Raw genomic sequence first — 19,569 nt, 5'->3', positions numbered from 1 at the left:
CAAGCTGCTACTCCTGGGCCCCTGCGAAAGGCCCTCAACCCTCCATTGCTCAGATGAATAAGATTAAACGTAAGTCTCTCTGGATAAGCGAGTCTGCCGAGTGCTATCTTCTGTTATAGATCACTGACATCGTCTTACTTACTTCCTTTGAGCTCAAAACAACTCGTTGTTGTAATAGGTTAGAAGTTTCTTCACTAACCTAAAGTGTAGGTTAATCTACATTACGTACTGTACAAAAAGTTAGATCCGTGAAAAAAATCAGAATTTATACAGCTGAGCAACCAAGAGTTGAGGGCCTTTCTCAGGGGCCCAGGAGTGGCAGCCCAGTTGGTGGCCCTGGAAGTCAAACTCAAAACAATCCAATCAGTAGCCCAATACCTTAACCACTGAGCTACCACTGCTCCATCAGAGGGCACAAACGCACACACTAGAAATCCTACATTCAGCCTACAGCATATGTCTTTGAAGTTGGGGAGGAAACCAGAGAACCTGGAGGAAACCTGAACCTACTGTATGAGGAACAAGACAAATCTGTTTATACTCCTTTATAAACAACACAAAACAATCACTAGACGTCTTAATTCCCTGCTGTAATAACTAACGGATTGGTCCTGTTGTGCAGATGGACCTTCTTACCCAAATATCCACATATGATCATCACATTTAATCTTTTATGTTTTTGTACAGTGAAAGACAGGAAGCAGAGACTTCTCGGCTGTCAGGACGAGAACCCTGTGTGTCCTCTGTAGGTTGTAGTTCCTCCACTTTGAGATTGCTTACCACAAGCATGTTTAAGTTACTAAACCCTTCCTGGCTACTCAAACCAATCTGGACATTTTCCTCTGAACACGATGCCAATTTGGACTAACGAAAGAAAACCACGTTGGCAAGTTGGAAGTCATGTCAATTGTTCACCTGCGGACATTTGATTTGCTGTGAGGACGTGGGCGGAATAGTGAGACAAACCCTGCAGTCTCAGTATATTATTAATCTAGAACGTTCCATTGTTTTTCTTTTCACCGAGAGGAATTTCAGTGTGTGTTTATGACATCAGCCCTGACATCAGGTTTACAGTGGAGTAGACTTGCAACACACACACACACACACACACACACACACACACACACACACACACACACACACACACACACACACAAAGGCAGATTTGCAAGGCAAATGATGATATAATAGGCTACGCTTGCCTGGGGCCAAATTCACAAGCCACAAAGACATTATAACTTATAAACTCATGAATGTATTCTTTATACTCCATGTGGGAAAAAGACCGAGATGAAGAATAAGATGGAATGTCACAGTTGGACAAAGACACCCTTCAAAACTCAACCCAAAGCTTAAATGTTGAAGAAGCAAGCATTAAGCCTACTCTGTAGTGTCTACACACACACACACACACACACACACACACACACACACACACACACACACACACACACACACACAAACGCATCTTTTATGATGAGCTTCCAGAGGGACTTTCCCAGAGAGCTTTTTGTCTTGATAGTTAAGACAAGTTTATTGTCTGGCCATCCCCTAGCTGCTGACTAAAGATACATTATGACCGACTTTGTCAGTCGGATTTGTTCTTGTGTGAAATAATTACATTAATAAAAAAAAAATTGTGTTACAAAGCTAACACCTTGATAAAACAGGATAATTGTACCACATGAACAATTTGAAGACTTCGACAGGAAGAAATAAGTGTTGAGTCTGCAATGACGCTGAGCTGTTAGTTCCTCGGGAGCTCTTGGTTCCACAATTCCACTCGACTTTAAACCATTGTATGACGTAATTAAACCTGTTCCTGTGATTATCCAGTTTTTGGGGTTTTTTTTTGGCTATGTTTGGTTTCCTTGCTTTGCATCTGTCTAGCCCTGAAACACATGGTTTGCTGTGGCTGTTGTTTTGGGAATTTTATTTGGAATGATCTAGTACTTGTGCCCTGTGCCTGTGGTTGTTCTGACATGTCTTGTTGCCCTCTTATTTTTTTTTTTGGTGACTGTTCCAATACTTTTGACTAATGTCTGTTAAAAAGCCCTACAGTTTGCATCCTACATCATGAGTCAGATTCACAACAAGGGACTGCACTGACTGGTCGACTATCACACACACACTCTCTGCTACTGCCAACCTGTTGGGTAGAAAAAAAATGAGGCAGATGGTAAAGAAATGCAGCTAAACGTACTTTAATTGTTAGTCTGAAGATATTTCTGAATGGATAACGCTAATTCTAGGGACATTTGCACAAGATTAAGCTTATGATGAATTTCATTTTGTCGCCATCACTGGACACTGAGTATTTCTTTCCAGGAAAAAAACTGGAAGGATCAAACCAGGGATCTTGGAGCTGTTTTGCTGCATCACCACGCCACCCTGGAGCATCTTCAAACCACAATACATGATGCCTGGTTATTTTCCAGACATCAAATTAGTCATTAAAATGGATTCTCACAGACTCAAAATACTGCAGGCACAAATAATCCAAAACAGCACTCCCAGTTAAAATGCAAGAAGGGAAAAAAATCATTATTATTGATTGATCTGTTTGTATCTTAACTTGTAGAAGAAAAGCTGGGTTGTTGCTGTTACTGTTAGAAAGCTGTAGAAATGAGTGAACACGATATGTGGACGTGAGCGGCTTTTCTCGTCGTATTTTAAAGACGATTTAAAAATAATCAGGAGACAAAAAGTGATATTTCTACCTGATAACCTAACAATAACCCAAAGGTTTCTTAGTCAGTGGTTTTTCAATTCATTCATTCATTTCCTACCGCTTATCCGAACTACTCGGGTCACGGGGAGCCTGTGCCTATCTCAGGCGTCATCGGGCATCGAGGCAGGATACACTCTGGACGGAGTGCCAACCCATCGCAGGGCACACACACACTCTCATTCACTCACACAATCACACACTACGGACAATTTTCCAGAGATGCCAATCAACCTACCATGCATGTCTTTGGGAGGAAACCGTAGTACCCGGAGGAAACCCCCGAGGCACGGGGAGAACATGCAAACTCCACACACACAAGGCGGAGGTGGGAATCGAACCCACCGTGACCCCCAGGTTTTCAATTTTCATTTTCAATTTTAATTTCAGTTATATTATCAATTGAGTTTATATTTATTGAGTTGATATGCGTCCATTATTAACCTATACGACTAAACACAGATGGATGTTTGAAAAAGTCTCTGGTTATAATTAATAGCCAAATATTATTTTTAAAGGAGAACCTCGCTAGAAAATCTGTAATTAGAGATAGATAGATAGATAGATAGATAGATAGATAGATAGATAGATAGATAGATAGATAGATAGATAGATAGATAGATAGATATAGTATTTAATTTAAACCTTAGTTGTATATATTAATTTATTTATTATTATCCTTATTTCTTCTTCTTCTTCTTCTTCTTCTTCTTATTATTATTATTATTATTATTATTATTATTATTATTATTAATTATTATTATTATTATTATTATTATTATTATTATTATTATTATTATATATTTATTTCATTTTTTTCTCTCTTCTGTTTCCATACTTTTGTAAAGCTGCTTTGAGACAATGGGAAACTGTTATAAGTGTTATACAAATAAACTGAATTGAAAAATCTAATTAATTAACGCACTAATATTTGCTTTCTGGAAAACTACACACTAGTGGATATTTCAGCATCCTGACTAACTGAAAGTCTGGCTACCGAAATGATGAATACTTGGCAACACCCGTCATGAAAACAGAACTTGTTTACCAGCATCTAAGCTCTGATTTGATTCTGTACAGTATGTTGGTGGATTTCCATGGTTTTGAAGTGTACGACTGACTTCAACCAATAGAGTTTGAGATACGCCACACTGCCAAATCTGAGCACATTTGACAGTAGTATCTTAACACGCGAGTTAAATCTATAGATAGCAACGGCAAAGAGGCTACCTCGAGCCTTTTAATTACTCTCTCTGATGAAAGCCCCAAAGTGTATATAAAGATAGAATCACATTTTCATTCAGTCAGAGGAAATTAAATATTCCAGAATTGAACAGTCTCCAGGTGGTCCGACACATAAAGTCTGTCACATAACTGCTACCTGGTACAGATTCCACTTTCCAAACTGAATTAACTCTTTCTACAAGATGTATCTTCTACACAGGTGATTCTACAGGGTAACACGAAATAAGTCAAAGAGCTAGAAGGGGAGCAAAAATTTGTGTGATTTGTGTCATTTTTACAAGCTAAGAATTCGATGCATACTATTATAATTAAGTTGTTATAGCTACCAGCGTAAATGGCTAACAATCTGCTTGCGTTAATGCCGGTGAGCTTGAGCCGATTCGTCTTGGTTTCGGTATATAATTGTGGAATGTGAACACAAAGGCTACCACAACGCAAAATGAGCAAGCTCTTAATGGTATAAAGTTAATGCACTGATGCCCCTTTTCCACCGAGGCAGTTCGAGTGGCGCTTCGGAGCCTAATTTAGAACCAGTTCTTTCTGTTTCGACCGCCAAAGCACCAGCTCCGAACCAGGAAAAGTGGTTCTTAAGTAGCACCAAAACGTTGCTGGGCTAGACTTAAGAACCGCTTGTGTCAGGAGCTGTGGGCGGGGCTACTGTTAGCGCATTTGATAATGTACCTTAAGTATACTAATGTTTAATACACTTTTACTTTACCACGATATGATACATTATAATCACACATGATAGTAGGTAGCTACATGCTAAGGCTAACTTTTTTTCTGTGTTAATTATAAAATAACGTTATGTACTTTATCGATTACAACCTCCGTTTATACAGATTACACGGAGCTGCACGTACACGTTTTATTCGCCATGTAGGTTCACAAAGCCATGAGCATTAACAGTAAAGCAACATCCGCCATTGTTGTTGTGTTTGTGTTTGCCGCTGCTGCGCTAACGTTGCTGGGACACGTGACACGTATACAGTGACGTCACACTCGGCGCTGTGATGGCTCTCTAGCCGGTGGAAAGGCAAACCGGTTCTTAGAAGGTTCGCCAGTGAAACCAACTTTGAACCAGCACTAGCGATAGCTCTGTACCAGCACCCGGTTCTTTCCGGTGGAAAAGAGGCATTAGTGACATCTTGTACAGGCAGAGTGGTAGATGCGGACAGAATGGATGTCCACCAGCACTTGACCATCGGGTTTGTGATGACAGAAACATGACATAAGCGTAATTACAGCCCTTATGGTAGACGTGTGTAGTGTTATGATTTACAGTACTCATGTTCTCTGTAAAGTCTTTCTTGACTGCTATAATGTGCCTTATATTAGTTTGTCTTTATCTAAGGATTTTGGAAAAATAAGAAAAAGACCCACCAATCTAGGCGAGTCGGAATTTTTATTTGTTTTTATTCTCAAGGAGACAGGAGAAGAAGCTTCACTGCAACCTGGTACGACATTCAATATTCATTCAGTATTGAGCATTCAAAACTACTGGTCTATTCAACTATGTAATCACTCACACACACACAAAAAAGCTTAACGCTCTCAACCTTGAAAATTAAATGAACATTTAACATTTATTGAACACAGTTTTTGTTCCAGGTCGAATACCGCACACTCCTCCACCTCACCCTGCAAATAAATTGGTCTAGAACCACCGCTGCATTTTTAGTTGTATTTGTTGAGTCCATGTTGATCATTGAATGAATTTGTCATGTCATGTAATTACCATGTAATTTGTAGTGTCGCATAAGTATTTCTGTTCATAGAAAAATCCCAGAAAAAGTTGTTCGTAAGCAGATGATAGTTGGATCTTCAGCCACTAAGATTCTCTGTACGGTTATCCAAGAGAGGGAAAATAAAGTGAGTGGGTGAAATGGAACAACAGTGTACTGGTAAAAAGCAATCCCCACCCCTTCCCTTAACAAATCGACGAATCGAGGTAAATGCACAGCCAACAATCGTCTTTATTGGGATCACAGAAACAGACCTCGTAGTCTGCTCCATTTGAAAGCAAGATTTCTGTAGAGCTCCATTCAGCAGCTAATTTAATTCTACTGTCATCTCAGCATAAGTAGTGTCAAGGGCCAAAGCTGAGGGTTGAGAGCTTCTCTATCAGCTCCTTTGTCCTCTAGAACCTGAAAGTTTACAGCAGTAAACACAGTAAGCCATAAATACTCAGATAAATGAGCCGACTTGACAAGCACTAAACGCCCCTCTACTGAGCAGTTAATCTGAACAGAAAATTCAGAGCCTTCGCAACCTTCGCTGGACGACAAAGGCAAAGTTTCCATACATCTCTTGCAATTCAGATGCAATTCGGTCATTAGTGTCTGTAATAGATGCACCACCAAACAAGGTACGTGATATACTTCAAATATCTTCAAGCATCTCTCACATCTTTCACTCTACACCTATTAGCTGATTCTCTCATTCTAACAGAAACTATTTCACTCCTTCGGCATGAAGCTTTGACGAAAGTTCAACTGAAGTCCTCCTGGTCCAGATACAGAACAATGAAATGATCAGAGTCAGGTTCTCTCAGATCTTTCATATGAGAGACCACCAGGGTAATATGTTCTCTCTCTTATTCTCTCTCGACTCTCCTATCACTCTCACATGGAGAATTTAGCAGGAGATCAATTAGCAGCTCATGGGCCATTGCTCTCTGTATCCTCTAACCTTCTTCTATTGGCTGCCTGACACTTAACTTCATGAGGAGATACTGTGCAAGCCAAAAATAAACTAACTGCGAACTGAAATGTGTAAACTGGAGATAAAAACAATGGCAGTGCTCTTCTAAAAAAGAGCAGATGGTCAGTAGAGGGCAACTAAAATCAAGTTACACTAAATTCCTCAAACGGATTCTTTTTATTACTTTACTATTAATAGTTTACAGCCATGAAGAAGATTATTTCTAATGGTATAGTAATGGTCATGGATTTTACCTATGGTAGTGTCATTCGACTGGTTCATATCATTTACATGAATGCATGAGACTGGATAAACCATACACAAGACAAGCTGGTTCATAATGAGAACCTTTTTTTCATTGGTTTATTGATTCTGCTTCTGTATGATGTTTAAGTTTCAGCGCACTGGGTTTACAGAGCTGTGGAGCCCTGGATTAGTGGCTTCACCAACATCAGCATCTCTGACATTTAACATTACACTTAAGTTTGCTTCTCGCTCACTCTTCATTTTGACATGACACAACACATCCTGCACCACTTCACTTCTTTTACTTCAATCTGTCCTCCAAAGCAAGCAGGCTGCTTTTTAGAGAAAAGTGTTTACTCCTTTCCACTAGTCTCTCACACTCGTAACAGCCTTAAAGGCAGGGTCTCCGATTTTTGAAAGCCAACGTCGACATTTGAAATCACCAAAACGAACACGCCCCTAACCCAAACGAGTCCCACCCCTGTATCGATAGCTCCACCCACACATACATACGTTACCCAGGCAAATAATGGAAAGAAATGTGTCTTTATCATAGCTGAAGGGAAGAACAATACGATTGTAGATAAACAAACAAGCAAAAATGCCACACAAGCATAATCATGTAAAGGACAAAGGCATATATTAGTTCTGTGTAACAAAGCAAAACCAACGTTACTCACCTATCGAGAAGGAAAAGTAAAGTAAAAAGTAAAAGTAAAGTCGGCCACATATTCACAGGTCGGAGTTTCCCGAGTCAATAACTCCTGAGCTAAACGCTGTTACTACACAAAACGCGGTTGTAGCTGCCTCTCTACATTACTACGATAGAAAAGAGGTGTTATTTGTGTAGTAACAGCGTTTAGCTCAGGAGTTATTGACTCGGGAAACTCCAACCTGTGAATATGTGGCCAACTTCCTGCTCCTTCAGTTCTCTCCAGCGCTGGAAAGCTGATCCTATATTAACACGTCCTACTTCTTGCCTTATCGTAAGTCTTTCTTCACTTTCTTTCTTTGTTTTTATCCTCCATGTAGATGTTAAAACCGCTTTCTGCGAATGTCACACATGCGCACTGAACACTTTCTCCGCCCATATTGACAAGACACGCCCCTTACTGCTCATTGGCTACACGTTAGTTTTGTTTTTGTTTTGATTTTTGTTTATAATTCGGCCCGACTCAGTTTTCTGAAGCATTTATCAAAAATCTGAGACCCTGCCTTTAAGTCAGTGGTCTAGCTTCCAGTATGATCCCATAATCAATCAATTAACTGATGACCATGAACCATAAAAGTGCATTAAAATAATGCATCAGATTAATCATGCCAGTGAACTCTCTATTTAATATTTCTGATACCCATACAATTTAAATTGTCAAAATAAATAAAGAATTAGATTTACTTTAGTTCCAATCCATCTAACTAAGCACGAGAGACTCTCAATGCCTACACACCGGATTTATAAGGTCCAGAGAACGCACAGGAAACTCATATTGACACGAGGAGAATGTGTAAAACTGCACATTGAAGGTAGCCCAAGCTTAAGATTGAACCCAGGACCCTAGAGTCCCTGTGTAGATATATTTATTGTGATAGACTGTAATTAATATCGAAATTATAATCGAAACACAAGCACATCAACAAACAAAGCTTTTAATTCTAATATGTAATGAAGAGGAAGTGCATTGTTTATTACATTAAATCAAGAGGAAGTGTGTGCTAAATGTGTTTGAAGCAGTCGATTTGAGTGACTCAGACTGTCTGAAAGCAGTTGCGCTCTGTGGGTGGATAAGAATGCTAACCTGAAAGCAAACGCAGCACCATTTTACTCCACGTAAGCCCTCCAACACTCTCCTGTACACATGGCACGTTGACATCAAGTCCCTTTTCCGATGCAAGGATTAATATACCAACGAGATCAGTCATGCACTATCACTAAAACTATCTATAAAACAGATAAACTGATTCAATGAGCAGCGATCTCAAGCATGACGTACAGTAACACTGGGATGATAGCTCTTATCAAATTAGTGGTGGAAAATACTTGAGCAATTGCACTTTGTATTATTTAGAGGCATTTCTGCTTTACTTGAATCTTCGTGAAATGAGATACTTATACACTTAATTCCATTCATCCATCCATCCATCCATCCATGCATTCTCTACAACATTTACCCTACTGACTTGTGAGGAACCTGGAGCCTCAAGGGAGACTCAATGGACACAAGGAAGGTTTCACACGCAATCAAACACAGAGACGCGTATCAGCTTACAGTGCACATCTTTGGTCGTGAGTTTGAATCCCAGGTCCACCAAGCTACCACTGCTGGGCTCCTGAACAAGGCCCTTGACCCTTACTTGTTCAGTTGCTCAGTATGAAATAAGGTAAGATGCTCTGGATAATGGCATCTGCTCAATGCCGTAAACGTCTTTGAATTATGGGAGGAAACCAGAATACATGGATGAAACCCCAAAGGCATGGAACGAACATGCAAACTCCACACAAATGGCAGAGCCAGGAATCAAACCCCCACCCCTGGAGGTTTTAGGCAAATGTGTTGACCTATAGTAAATGGCTGCAGTCTTGAACTACCTCAGTAAAATGTCCAAGTAATCTAAGATGCTGGATTAAGGATACAGTCTCTTTGGCGATGTAGGTTTGAGTCCCAATGCTGCCAATGGGCTATTTGGTCAAAAGCAGGAGAGTTCCTTTAGAAGAAGTGGCAGGTGACCACAGAGTCTTAAGTCTAGATGAATCGTGGCCAATGACCTGTAATGAGCAAAGGCCCCACCTTAGATCTGGAAATGGTTAGATATCTCTTATAGAAAAAAGAAAGTTGCCTGGCTCGTCTGAATAGAGCATGTCATAATCCTATCTAGAACGTCGTAGAAGTAGTCATATAACTATCTAGAAAAAAGGATTGGATTAGGTTTGCTCAGCTAAGGCACTGTCCTATTGTCTGTGAAATCTGTGCCATCTCACCTTAACTGCTCCCTTCCTTTCTATGACAGCACAGCACATTTCTCAGAACATGGATACAATGAGCAAGAGAAGGAGCCATCTAGTTTGCTCAGCAAAAGAAAAGACTTCACTTCATAATATGTGTCGGCTGCTGGAAGCAGCGTACAGTACGAGGTATCCAAGAGGTTAAGGCATTGAAGTGCAAATCCAGCATGCTCTGTGATGTAACTAAGATGTAAGGTCATTTGGCTGACCTGGGGGAATAAGAGGTTACGATTATGGACTGCTAATCCATACAGGTTGAATCTGGGCACTCTGTACATAGTGGAACCTAGCTGCCAAAGGAGTGCTTTGGATCTGATTAACTATGGGATTGACTATGTGATTTTGGGGTCATCTCGCCACATCTGCACGCTTCAATCACACCAGAAAAAAAAACTTCTTTTCATAATCTATGTCTCATAAACCTTTAGACAAAGTGGCCCTCTGCATGCATAGTTAGAGTTGATTGGTTATATTTTCATGCTGATTAGCGAACTAGAAGGAAGCGTACTGTACATAGTGCAGATTTTATCGTTGGCTGTGTGTGCAAGGATCTTTCCTGACCTTAAGACCTTCCAAAAAGCCCAACCATGGGTAGTGTGGCCAATTTGCCAAAGAAGTGCTTGATTATATTTGCAGTCTCTTTGGAGCTGTGGGTGCAAATCCCACTGCTGCCAGGAGCTGTTTTGCTAAAAAGCAAACACTACAGATGTTACAGCTGAACACGAGTTATGGCCAAAGACCTGACACGAACCAAGACCATGCTTTAGCTGGAATGGTTAGATGTCCCCTGTAGAAAGAAGAAATTTCCCATGCTAGACTGATTAGGGCATGTTCATAACCTAGCAACCCAAGGAATTGATTAGGTCAGCAAAAACTATGGAATTGTCCCATTCTTTGTGAACTTTGGGCCATCTCGCTGCATCTGCTCTATTCAATGTACATAAGTAGACACTGCATGACTCAAGACATGCATCCGGTTTTCATTAAGTGCACTTCTTATGCACAAGAAAAAAACAAAAACAAAAACAAAACAAAACGCCTCAGATGAGATGACCAAGAGGTTAAGGTGATGGCTTGCCAAACCAATGGGCTCTGTATCTGTGGGATTGAATCTACAACATCTACTTGTCAGGGATCAGCGCAGATCCGTCAGGGATCAGCGCAGATCCGTCAGGGATCAGCGCAGACTTATGGCCATGTGCGTTTGTGTTTGTTTGTGTCATGTGATTGCCCCATCCACGTCTGCTCCTCCCGGTCATCACACCTGTTCCCCATTGTGTGTGATTGTCCCTGTCTGTATATATGTGAGCCGTGTTGCCTTAGGCAGCACGGCTTCATTAATAATAATGTTAGTTCCCTGTGTAGTGTGGTTTATGTTTGTCTTCCTCATATATTAAACCCCTTTCATTTGATGCTATCCTGCGTACGGGTCTGTCTCAAATCCACCTCCGACCGGGGTTCTGACACTACTACAACATCTGGTTTTGTTGCTGTCTGTTTCACACCTACTGTACAATGCCTATGAACAGATTGTTTCCTAAATGTTCTCAAGACCGTATTCGAGTGGACTGACTGCCTGAACTGGAATTCTGACTGGAATAAGCTTTCTCACTTCTCACATCAGTGCCCAATCTCACTAAAGCTTGTGTGGCTGAATGAGCACAAATCCCCTCAACTTCACGGAAAAGTGGAGATTATAACAACCCATGGTTTAAAAATAATGTATGTGTACGGTATAGTGTACCTAAATGATATCAGAGAATTCACCACAGCAATAAAATCAAAAGAAAACACATTCTATTACTAAACAATGGGTCAATCCCAAATAAAGCCGTATATAAATATTGTACAGCGGATGGAAACATTTTAAAAAATATTTATTTTGTGAGATCTGGCTTTAACTATGTATGGTCTAGTTATAGAAGACTAATAGATCTAATAGATCGCTCACATGACATACCCATATCTCTCTTTCTGCCCTTCCAACACTTCAGTCCTTTGGGGGATTTCAGCAGGAGATCAATTAGTAGCTCATTAGGTGATGCCTGACTGTGTGTCATCTATCTGCAATTTAAAAACGCACATTCCACCTACCTGCAGAATAATGCAGACATGCTGGCCTCTCTCGTTTTAAGGGCGCTTAAGTGGCTTGAGGTCAACCGTATGAGATTATGGTTCCTCCTCACCACATGACACAGACACAACCCTCTACCTCACATCAAATGAAACATTAAGAGCTCCTAAAACGTAAAAACCGGCAAACGGAATACCTGAAAAGGGCATACAGACATTTCACAGGAATATCAAAGAAGGTAATAAGCGCTGTGACTGGGAAAATGGATTTCATAATTGAATGGACTAGTAATTGAATTGGATGGGAAGAACTATTACTGAACAGTTGGTACTAAAGAATGAAGAAAAGCAGGATTTTAAAGGAAAAAAAACGTGTGTGTGCATGTGTGTGTGTGTGTGTGTGTGTGTGTGTGTGTGTGTGTGTGTGTGTGTGTGTGTGTGTGTGTGTGCTACTTGCTGTAAAAAAAAAAGAAAAGAAAAGAAATATAATTTAATTTCACTCTGCCAATTCTCCAAAAACCCAAATGCAAGAACATTCAATTTGTTACCAGTATCATAGTTTTTGAATCTATGAATGCTATGGATGAAGGAAAGCATAACTATGACATGCACCTTTGACAATAATTATATGCATCTACATATACCTAATAATAATAAAGACTGTATTTATAAAGGTAGGAGTGGCCTGGTTAAAGAATATCATAAGACAAACTTGAAGTCATGTCACCGCATGGAATACAAGTAGTTTACAAATAGTTTCTTTTTTCTTTACTATGCCTTTGTTTGCTTTTACATTTCACTTTCTTTTCACTGGAAATGAACTTGTATCAGCATGTCACTGCTCCGTCCACAAACAAGGGCCATGAAGACATTGTTCACCAAAGTTTTAGTGAAAGAACCTGAGTGGAATACACAGGACCCTGTCCTTAAATCTACAATTACAATCCACCATATTTATGGAGCAACTACTTTGAAGGTCAGAACTACTAGAGCTTTTTGGCAACAAACACTCAAGTTGGGTTTGGCATAAAAATACCCAAGTGTATGAGTATGTCGAAGGTCATGGCAATCTTGTTAGGATACATCTCATTATGTACTGGTTAAACAATAAAATTATATAATAAAATTGTTTAACAGCTCGTTATATTGACCATAACACCATTCGACTAGCCGCTGAAAGTGGTGCAGTGGGATTTCCAACTTTTAGCTCTCTGACCTGCAAATCTATACATTCAGTCAAATGTTTTACCTCACAAAAGCCTGAACATTCGTAACTGCAGTAAGAATTTCTCCACGTAACCTGAAACAGCACACAACCACAAATTTCCCACAGAAACCAAACAAATACAGCGCCAACCAACAGATTAGCACCAGAAACCTTTAGCAAAAAAATTGTTATGAATTTGTTAATGATGGGTCATGCTGGGCTGAAAAACTTGTACACAAGATACAAGTAAACAACTGACAAACCAATGAAGCAGAAAAAAGAACAACATGTACCAAAGTAAATAAAAAAAGGAACGTCTCGCATTAAAATAGGAACTGCTCATGACTCACATTTGCACAAGCATGCATGACTCAAAAACAAAGTGGACACCAAAAATAGGAAGGTTCTTTACAACTAATCGCTTAAAAACAAGCAGAAACCTAAACTGGGTGTATTATAGCCATTAGAAGCCTGATAGAGCAAAAAATCTGCTATGTCTGGTAGTTGTAAGCGGCAAGAAGTAATAATCTGCAAAGAACAATTAATAAACAATAGTAATTTTATTTTTGCCCCTTTATTTCTTACACGCTTTATGCAGTACAAATATATGTCTACTTGCAAAGATAAAAGGACACAAAAGCAAAAGCAGGCTAACAAATAGCATCATTCATTCATTCATTTTCTACTGCTTATCTGAACTTCTCGGGTCACGGGGATCTCAGGCGTCATCGGGCATCGAGGCAGGATACACCCTGGACGGAGTGCCAACGCATCGCAGGGCACACACACTCTCATTCACTCACAGACTCACACACTACGGACAATTTTCCAGAGATGCCAATACAAATACCATGCATGTCTTTGGACCGGTGGAGGAAACCGGAGTACCCGGAGGAAACCCCCGAGGCATGGGGAGAACATGCAAACTCCACACACACAAGGCAGAGGCGGGAATCGAACCCCGACCCTGTAGGTGTGAGGCGAACGTGCTAACCATAATATTATATTTCCAATCCAATGCGCTGTATAAATTAAAAAAGAGCAAAACTCATTGACTCACAGGATGTGTTGTATCTTTGTAAATTAAAGACAAAAAAAAAACCTAAGTTATGTTGTGTTTGTGTTAACAAAGAACAGATTGTTACTAAATGATTATTGCACAGAATTTGAAATTGTCAAGTGTAGCCAATCCTCATACGATAAGTTTTTATTATGTATAGAAAATTCAAATCTCCACGCAGACAATATCTTGATCTCAGAGATCTTGGAGCTGAGAAGTGGGAACATTACCTTCTTTAACTTTTTTGTGCATTTTTTTTTGTGCATTCTTTTCCTCTCTATTTACATCTCTATTTTCTTGGCCTCCTCTCTCCCATTTCATCGCTTTGTCGCCTTTCTCTTTGTACCACAAGATTGCTTTTCATATGAGAGCATCTTCAGAATATCTATTCAAAAGGTGATGTACAACCAGCATGTTGCGATTAAACTGGTCTTTTTGAGTTTAGACTCCATTAAAAACATTTGCTTCCTCCGCAGTAGCTCTCTGAGCGCTCGTGATGCAACAAAGTGGGCGTCAAAATAAAGTTCAGTGGGTTTGACTTCATGCTAATTCGAAGAAAAGAGTAACAACATCAGAAATCTTGCACAAAGGTGGCTGAACTCTGTTTCATATCTAAATAGGTAATACAAGCCAGGTCTGGCCTTCACTAGATTCTTTTGTGTATCATTAGGCAAAAATAAACTTTGTCATTTTTATTCAAAATTGTATTTTTTTGTTTTTGAGACAATGTCTATTGTTAAAAGCACTACACTACACTATACTACAATATACTACACTATACTATATATTGAATTACATTGAATCAAATGAGGCAATCGAATGAGGCATGATTGTCACTGGAGTTATTAGTTACCCATTATATTAAAAATAAGATAAAAACCTATGCAAATAAAATGACAGAAAAGGCTACCTTATTTTCACTGGGCCTCATTTATCGAGCTGGATACAAACAAATGTATTTGTAAATTGTTTGATGGATTATTTATGTAAGATATGATCAATAGTATAAGTTTAACAATTTACTAGGGAACACCTGATTCAACACCTGATTCCACACCTGATACAACTTCTTATTCCACTCCAGATTCAATACCTGATTCGTCTCCAGATTCCACTCCAGATTCAGTACCGGATTCCACACCAGATACCAATTCTTATTCCACTCCAGAGCCCACACCTGAATCCACTCCAGAGCCCACACCTGAATCCACTCCAGAGCCCACACCTGAATCCAATCCAGATTTAACACCTGAATCCAATCCAGATTTAACACCTGATTCAACACTTAATTCTACACCTGACTCAACACCTGATTTCACACCTGATACTGTACCACTTCTTATTCCACTCCAGATTCAACACCTGATTCCACACCTGATACCACTTCTTATTCTACTCCAGATTCAACACCTGATTCCACACCAGATTCCACCTATTCAGTTGATCTTGGCTTTCTGTAGAATCAGGACTTCATGAATAAGTATGTACAACGCTGCCCTGTGCTAATTATTTGTGATGAGAATCAGAGTGAAAATAATGTGAACAGGTTTCCAGTAACATTGAGAGGGTCAGAAATTGTTCCTCAATCTCACCTATAAACCTGGACTGATCTCACCCCAGCCCTTCTATCTCTGAGAACTGATAAACCTTTATACAGCCAACAGGCCAGATTCAGCCAAACTGTTTTAATTGGCACGTAAGATAAAAAAAAAGTCAATATTCACAATTTCATACTTCATTCGGTTCTATTTTTCCTGCATATCATTATTTGACTGTTTGATGGTGTGTGAATGCAATAGCAATTTACTTTCGCTAGAGAATAGAGACATTTGCCAAGAAACCTGGGTGAAATTTACAGTGAATGTCAAAAGCCTCTCTCAGCTTTTATATGCAATTTAGGGCTACTGTGATTGTTTCTTTGGCAACAATTAAATAAATGAAATTAAAGTAATCTAATTTTGAATTCATTCATACAGGATCTCTTTTATTTTACTTTGTTTAAGATCTGATTCCACACCAGATTCCACAACTGATTATAATCCAGATACCACACCTGATTCCACAACTGATTATAATCCAGATACCACACCTGATTCCACAACTGATTATAATCCAGATACCACACCTGATTATACAACTGATTATAATCCAGATACCACACCTGATTCCACAACTGATTATAATCCAGATACCACACCTGATTCCACAACTGATTATAATCCAGATACCACACCTGATTATACAACTGATTATAATCCAGATACAACACCTGATTCCACGACTGATTATAATCCAGATACCACACCTGATTCCACGACTGATTATAATCCAGATACCACAACTGATTATAATCCAAATACCACACCTGATTCCACAACTGATTATAATCCAGATACAGTACCACACCTGATTCCATAACTGATTCTAATCCAGATACCACACCTGATTCCACAACTGATTATAATCCAGATTTCACTCCAGATTTAAGACGTAATTCAATTCCAGATTCTGTACCCGATTTTTTTTCCGGAAGCTTTACACAATCTGCATTGCATTTGATGTGCAACAGTAAGCGTACAGTATTTGTAGCATGTTTAGATTCAGACTTCTGGGGGTTTTTTTTTTGTGATCTGTAATCGCTACATCTAATGAGAATAATTAGCACTTGCAACAACCTAATTGTAAATGTTATTTCCTTATAGTGCTTTGTGTGTGCCATCATTTACACATTTACAGTATATAGTAACTCTCCTGCAATGACTGAGTTTCACGATCATGTCCCTGAGATCTTCTGACAATTCCATTCAACATGTTTTTGTCTTTTTTTTGTGTGCTCTGACATGCGATTTTTGGCTTTGGGCCTTTAAATGAACAAGGTGTGTCTTTCCAAAACATGTCAACAAAGCCTCGAAAAACTCCTGTAAATGAGGTTTTAGGTTTAAATTGATTTTGTTTATGCAAATGAGTTTTGTGAGGTGAGAAAAATATTGATTTAACCCATTTTTTAAATAAGGCTGCGATGTAACAAAACAAAAAAATTATGTAAACAAATGCTTTCTGAATGCACTCTATTGGAACGTTGTGTTAGTGTTTTTCAGTCGCAGCGACTTTTATAAAGAGCAAATTATTTAATTAGAAGTTTGATTAAAGATATAGTAAAGCGAGTGGCAAAGCAATTTAGATCGCTCCTTCCATCCCATTTTCTCCAAAAGCAAAGCCATCAAAAAACACATCAACACATATTTGCACCCTGTCTTTCAAAATCAGCTCATATACCCGAGCATATAAAAAGCTGAAGAGCCCCCAGAGTGTGGGCCCTGATTGGCGGTTTATTTCAGCTTCCATTTCCAATACATCTAAAAAAAAATGTGATTTGGCAGCAGCCCACCTCTGCCTCCACTACTCCCATTTTCTGACCATTTTTTTCCCTTTTGATAACATTTAGTTTGAGGCAGATGAAGGTAGTGGGAGGGAGACGACTAAAATATGATGCAGAGGCAGGAAAAATAAAACAGCGAGAGACAGGAAACATGCATCTTTGAGAACAGCAGTCGGCTGTCGAAAGAGAAGCAATCCAACCGAGTCTGCCACATCAAAGCTAGTCCAAACAATTCGCTAATACACACTTAAAACGACCGTTGTGCTATTAGCAAACTCTGCGTCTTAATATTCAAAACACCAGTGACGGAGAAACCATTTCTAAACAATCGGCAGCATGTCCTGTATTAAATAACTGACAAAATGGCCCAAAAAAAGGGGCCAGTCATTAGCTATGCCTCTCCAAAATAAGTGTGTGTTATCACCTTGCACCAGTTCCTGTGCACTTCCTGTCTCTTTGATGGAATAAGCATGGAAACTAGGCCTAGCCTCACTTGTGTTAACAGATAAAGCCTAAAAGACAACAATCACAGCAGTACTTTATATTACACCGTAGTGTAGCATTTAGTAAAAATAAATAAATAAATAAAGTAAAAAATTCAAATAATTAAGAAAAATTAATAATTATGACAATGGACGATGTGTGTGTGTGTGTGTGTGTGTGTGTGTGTGTGTGTGTGTGTGTGTGTGTGTGTGTGTGTGTGTGTGTGTGTGTGTGTGTGTGTGTGTGTGTGTGTGTGTGTGTGTGTGTGTGTGTGTGTGTTATAGAGAGAGAATGTTAGTGGAAGAAGGAAACTTGATTAAGATTATATTCTTATTGTTAACGTTGGCACAGAACCCCTTTATCTTTTCTGATAATGATACCAGTACTTAAACCTTGCCTGTCAGCTGTTATCGACATGACTTACACACAACTGCAGCACATTTAACCACTATTTTTTTTTCCTTTTCTCTTCCACATGGTTACATGGCTACTTATTGGTACGCAGGGGAACAAGAATCAAAATAATGTACTCAGATGTGCATCACAATTCACACACACACACACCAGTGATCTGAATAATCTGCATCCTCTTACTGCTTGGGTTTCACGCATAACTCAGTGCCAAAAGCTTGGTTATTAAATATGACTCAGATGAAGGAATTATTTTGTTGTCCTAAATAAGTCGCACGTGCTGTTTTAATGTTTAATGTCTGGTGTAAAATATGACTGTCGATGATGAGACGGTGTACAGGGAAGGAAACGGTTGGACGTGTTGGATGTGTTTCCAGGAGTCCATCATTCACCTGTCCTTTGGATCAGACATCTAAACCCAGGACTCGACATTTTCATCTCTAACAACAACAACAACATCAACAACACTTTTAACTCACATGAATAAATAACGTGAATTTATCAGACTGCATCATCCTGGCTCGGAGCTCTGAGGAATAAACTCACCTGGAATAAACGCGTCAGATGCTCAGATCAGCCGGTGAAAGCCGAATCGTGTCCTCAGGATCACTGCAAAATCTCAACGTGTCACAGAATCGCATCGGATCTCGTTTTGTTTTCATGCCACATTGTTGACCCACGCTGTCAGTGGCTCAGACACGCGCGCGCGCGCGTGCGTGCGTGCGTGCGTGCGTAATAATGGTCCAGATCACCTACCTTTCGCGTATCATAATAATAATAATCAAAATAATAATAATATCAGTAGCAGTAGTTTTTTTTTTACTTCCTATTTGTCCTTGGTGCACTGGTCCTTCTAACGTCCCCTTTGCTGTATTTATCGTTTTCGGTTCTGGCTACGCTAAGATATTTCTTCTACAGTAGGTCAGAATCGTTTTTTACTGCGTTCCACAAACGATCCATTAATAAAACTGAAAAAATAAATAAATAAAAATACAGCTATACACACGGACACGTTAAGCTCTGCCCAGACCTA

The 19,569-nt window shown here is 39.4% G+C and overlaps 1 protein-coding gene across 7 annotated transcripts in view; it reads right to left on the bottom strand.

Annotated features, from left to right (window-relative positions):
• The window catches only part of tanc2b (tetratricopeptide repeat, ankyrin repeat and coiled-coil containing 2b), a 158,016-nt gene extending 138,447 nt beyond the window's left edge, over positions 1-19,569 (bottom strand). For all 7 annotated transcript variants that reach the window (XM_047817196.1, XM_047817195.1, XM_047817197.1 and 4 more), the window contains exon 1: positions 19,083-19,569. The gene's annotated coding sequence lies outside the window, so the exon portion shown is untranslated. The remainder of the gene's footprint in view (positions 1-19,082) is intronic.

Source organism: Tachysurus fulvidraco, chromosome 8 (assembly GCF_022655615.1).
Source record: "Tachysurus fulvidraco isolate hzauxx_2018 chromosome 8, HZAU_PFXX_2.0, whole genome shotgun sequence".
Taxonomy (NCBI): domain Eukaryota; kingdom Metazoa; phylum Chordata; class Actinopteri; order Siluriformes; family Bagridae; genus Tachysurus; species Tachysurus fulvidraco.
This window is presented reverse-complemented; position numbering and strand designations above follow the sequence as displayed.